Source organism: Aquarana catesbeiana, linkage group LG04, assembly GCF_042186555.1.
Source record: "Aquarana catesbeiana isolate 2022-GZ linkage group LG04, ASM4218655v1, whole genome shotgun sequence".
In the NCBI taxonomy this organism is placed as follows: Eukaryota; Metazoa; Chordata; class Amphibia; order Anura; family Ranidae; genus Aquarana; species Aquarana catesbeiana.
Genome location: NC_133327.1, coordinates 610387845 through 610393211, shown reverse-complemented (window position 1 = coordinate 610393211; position 5367 = coordinate 610387845). Strand labels below are relative to the sequence as shown.

Genomic DNA, 5367 nt, shown 5'->3' with positions numbered 1-5367 from the left:
ACACACAGGAGGGGGGGGGACAGAGATGACAAACACACAGGAGGGGGGGGACAGAGATGACAAACACACAGGAGGGGGGGGACAGAGATGACAAACACACAGGAGGGGGGGGGGACAGAGATGACAAACACACAGGAGGGGGGGGGGACAGAGATGACAAACACACAGGAGGGGGGGGGACAGAGATGACAAACACACAGGAGGGGGGGGGGCAGAGATGACAAACACACATGGGGGGGGACAGAGATGACAAACACACGGGAGGGGGGGGGGACAGAGATGACAAACACACGGGGGGGGCAGAGATGACAAACACACGGGAGGGGGGGGACAGAGATGACAAACACACGGGAGGGGGGGGCAGAGATGACAAACACACGGGAGGGGGGGGCAGAGATGACAAACACACAGGAGGGGGGGGGCAGAGATGACAAACACACAGGAGGGGGGGGCAGAGATGACAAACACACAGGGGGGGGGGGCAGAGATGACAAACACACAGGAGGGGGGGGGGCAGAGATGACAAACACACATGGGGGGGGGGGGGCAGAGATGACAAACACACATGGGGGGGGGGCAGAGATGACAAACACACGGGGGGGGGGACAGAGATAACAAACACACGGGGGGGGCAGAGATGACAAACACACGGGGGGGGCAGAGATGACAAACACGGGAGGGGGGGGACAGAGATGACAAACACACGGGAGGGGGGGGACAGAGATGACAAACACACGGGAGGGGGGGGGCAGAGATGACAAACACACAGGAGGGGGGGCAGAGATGACAAACACACAGGAGGGGGGGGACAGAGATGACAAACACACAGGGGGGGGGGCAGAGATGACAAACACACAGGAGGGGGGGGGGCAGAGATGACAAACACACGGGGGGGGACAGAGATGACAAACACACGGGAGGGGGGGGACAGAGATGACAAACACACGGGAGGGGGGGGCAGAGATGACAAACACACGGGAGGGGGGGGACAGAGATGACAAACACACGGGAGGGGGGGGACAGAGATGACAAACACACGGGAGGGGGGGGACAGAGATGACAAACACACGGGAGGGGGGGGCAGAGATGACAAACACACAGGAGGGGGGGCAGAGATGACAAACACACAGGAGGGGGGGGACAGAGATGACAAACACACAGGGGGGGGGGGCAGAGATGACAAACACACGGGGGGGGGACAGAGATGACAAACACACGGGAGGGGGGGGACAGAGATGACAAACACACGGGAGGGGGGGGGGCAGAGATGACAAACACACGGGAGGGGGGGGACAGAGATGACAAACACACAGGAGGGGGGGGACAGAGATGACAAACACACAGGAGGGGGGGGGGGGGCAGAGATGACAAACACACAGGAGGGGGGGGGGGGACAGAGATGACAAACACACAGGAGGGGGGATATCTCTCACATACAGAGCACTGTCGGGACACACACAGCCCCCACAGACACTCTCAGGCCTTCACACTGCACCTACCTGTAAGACATGGTACCCCTCTGTTCCTCCTCCGGGATCTCCACACTCTCTGCCCCCCTCAGGCACAAAGCACTGCAGCTTTTTACATGACACACACAGGCCAGCTCGTCCTCACTGCACAGCGGCGCTCTCTATTGCCACCTGCAGGCTGGAGGGAGAAGAAATCCGAATCTCTCTTCAGCTGCCGCTACTCTGGTCAGCGTACATTGGAAACTCACAGGCAGCGCGTGTTGACACGCGCGCGCTGCCTCTGATTGGCGGAGAAGGCTGTGTAATGCGTCATATCAACCGCCCGAAGGCTGAGCCAGCGCCATTTTGACTTCGCGCAGCGACCGGGAAGGAGGCGTTTTCTCGGAGCTTCTGTGACAGAGAACAGCGCCCTTTAGTGGAGTCATCTGACACTACACCTCAGCTCTTTCATCGGAGAGAGATAGTAAGTGTCATTACTTTCATGTAATCTTATCGGGGGGCAGCCAGAGGGGGCTCTCTAATTTGCCTGATGGGTGTGTGGGATAGAATGTCCCCAAGCTGGCGGGGTGAGCGGGCCGGACTGGTAAAGCGTCTTAGAGCGCTGCCTGCTGTGAGTTGTAGGGGTGGGGGCGGAACCTGTCAGGAGGGGGCGGGGCGGACTGGGGGGCGGGGCGTCCTCTGATGCCTCCTAAAAAAGGCCGCTCGCGCCGCCCTGCTGCAGATAGGAGAGACACGCGCCGGCCCCTCCCCCTGTGTTCTATGTGATTGGAGCACATAGCGATATGTTCTATGTACATCACCAGCACAAAAAAGTGCAGAGCCGTCACTTGTGTGAGGCCGAGTTGATCTCCACCCCACAGGAACTTTCTAGTCCCGCCCCGCGTGATGTCATGCAGAGGCCGGGATGCGGGATGAGAAGGCTGAAGAGAGTGAGAGCTGCAAAGACCTGCGAGGAGCCAGTGAAGCCCCGTGCAGGGGGGGGGGGGTCGTTTATTTGTAACGCTATTAGTAATATGCAGCATGGAGGGGGTTAATGTACTGCCACTGATGTATTAGTGACCAGTGGCAGTTCATTAACCCCTCTGTGCTGCATTAGTGGCCCCAGTGTCAGGTTCATTAACCTCTTGTTGACTGGACACTTAAACCCCCTTCCTATCCAGACCAATTTTCAGCTTTCAGCGCTGACGCACTTTGAGTGACAATTACGCGGTCATACAACACTGTACCCAAATGACATTTTTCTCATTTTTTCCTACAAATAGAGCTTTTGGTGGTATTTAATCACCTCGGCGGTTTTTATTTTTTGTTAAAATTTTTTTTTTTTAATTTTGTTATAAAATTTTAAAGATGGTAATTTTTCTTCTTCATTGATGTACACTGATGAGGCGGCAATAATGGGCACTGATCAGTGGCACTTGTGGTCATTGATAGGTGGCACTGATGGGCACTGTGAGGTGGCACTGGCAGGGGGTGCTGGTGGCACATATGAGGCAGAATTTCCTCTTCAGGACCGATATTCCTTTGCTGATAAGCTTGTAATCGGCTTTTTTTTCTCCTTGCGCTGTCAGTGTGAGGAGAAAAAAAAAAACGATCACAGAGCTTTTGTTTTGATCATGTGATCAGCTGTCATTGGCTGACAGCTGATCACATGGTATGGGGGCGGGACCAGCCCCTTACTCGGATCGGTGATCACCTGAGTCTCAGTGACTCCGTGATCACAGCGCGCTCCGCGGGGCGCATGCACAGGGGAGGACGTCATATGACGGCCTCCTGGAAATTCAGGTCCGTGCTGTAGCCGTCATTCGGCTATAGCGCGGCTGTCAAGTGGTTAACTCCTGTATGCTGCAGCATCAGTGCCATTTTTGTGCTACCCTAGGCAAACTAAAATTGAGCGCCCCCCCATCTAAATTTGTCCCCCCCCCAGGTGCAGTATACTGGTATTGTCTCCGGGTCTGATGGGGAAGACACAGATATTCACAGTGATCAGCTGCAGCTTCCTCATCAGACCCCGAGACATGAGGGCAGAGGATGTGACAGCACTGGTGGGCACGGATATGCGGCACTGGTTGGCACTGATAAGGAGACAGTGATGAAGCTGCACTTATAGACGGCACTGATGGGCACTAATACACAGCACTGATGGGCACTGTTGGGGCTGCACTGATCATCAGGACACGGACGATCGGTGTCCTGTTATCAGTGTAGATGTCCCCTTTTACACTGGCCGTTTACTGGCTCTCTCCTCTTTTCACGCTGTGACAGCAGGAGGAAAGGAATGTCGATAACCGGTAAGTTTACATGGTGATCAGCGATGATTGAACTCAGCTGATCACGTAGTAAAGAGCTTCTGTGATTGGCTTTTAACCCCAATTTTTGATCAGCTGTTCTGAAGAACACAGTGATCGGAGTGCATTGGGTGTGCGCCGCACCTGGATGACCACATTGTAGCCGTCATTCTGCTATGTACGATCCCCTAGGGGGTGGCACCACTCCAGGCAAATGGCATTGTAAATTAAATAACCCCCCCCCCCCCAAACAGTTAAAATGGTTATAAAGCTGGCCATACACTATACAATTGTCTTATTCAATTTTCATTAGATTTATCTTTAACTATGTAGTGCAAGGGCCTGACTCCATACAAACTGAAAGTGTTTAGATTTGACCTCCTAAAATATATAGTAAATCTAAAGGAAAGTTGTACAAGAAAATTGTATAACCCCTTCCCGCCGAGCGTACACAGATGTGCGTACTCGGCTTTCGGGGGTTATACAAGGATGATGCCCACAGCAGCAGGCATCATCCCGGTACCGTTTTTTTAGAGCCGGCGATCAGCTTTTCAGGTATAACAACCGATGCGGCTAAAAGCCGATTTGGCTGTTATACCGGTGGAGCGGGAGGGGACATCCCCCCTCCCGCCGCTCTTACCAGGCCTCCCGTTCCACCGGGCCTCCCGATCACAAATCTGCCGCCTCCGGCAGCTAGTGACAGTTTGAAATGAAGCCGTAAGCGGCTTTGTTCCAGCCTCCTAATAGTGAATAGAAGCGACGTCATGACGTCACTTCCTGTTTACTCGGCTGCCAATGGCGCCGGTTTTAAAAAAAAATATACAGTATTCAGAATCGCAGAAAACGGCGATCTGAATACTTTGAAGTGCAAAGGAGGGATCGGTCTTTTAGACCTCCGATCCCTCCATAAAGAGTACCTGTCACCACCTATTACTGTCACAGGGGATGTTTACATTCCTTGTGACAGCAATAAAAGTGATTTTCTAAACACAATTTATAAATATAAAAATAAATAAGTAAAAAAAAAAGAGTTTTTTTTAAAGCGCCCCCGTCCCCGCAAGCTCGCGCAGCAAAGAAAGCGCTTAGGGAAGTCGCACCCGCATATGTAAACAATGTTCGAATCATACATGTGAGGTATCGCCGCGATTGTCAGAGCGAGAGCAATAATTCTAGTACTAGATCTCCTCTGTAACTTTAACCTGGTAACCGTAAAAAAATTGAAAGCGTCGCCTATGGAGATTTTTAGGTACCGTAGTTTGTTGACCATTCCACGAGTGCGTGTAAGTATAAAGCATGACATGTTTGGTATCTATTTACTCGGCGTAACAACATCTTTCACATTATATAAAAAAATTGGGCTAACTTTACTGTTTGGATTTTTTAAAATTCGTGAAAGTGTCCCTTTTCCCAAAAAGTTGCGTTTAAAACACCGCTGCACAAATACCGTGTGATATAAAATATTGCAACAATCGCCATTTTATTCTCTAGATTCTCTGCTAAAAAAAATATACATAATGTTTGGAGGTTCTAAGTAATTTTCTAGCAAAAAATACGGATTTTAACTTGTAAACACCAAATGTCAAAAATAGGCTTAGTCCTGAAAGGGATAATGT

At 51.8% G+C, this 5367-nt stretch overlaps 1 long non-coding RNA gene across 1 annotated transcript in view; it reads right to left on the bottom strand.

The window, feature by feature from the left end:
* LOC141141597 (uncharacterized) overlaps positions 1–1832 on the bottom strand; it is a 25544-nt gene extending 23712 nt beyond the window's left edge. The window contains exon 1 of the long non-coding RNA XR_012244151.1: positions 1500–1832. This is a non-coding gene — a long non-coding RNA (uncharacterized lncRNA). The remainder of the gene's footprint in view (positions 1–1499) is intronic.
* Between the last annotated feature and the right edge of the window lie 3535 nt (positions 1833–5367).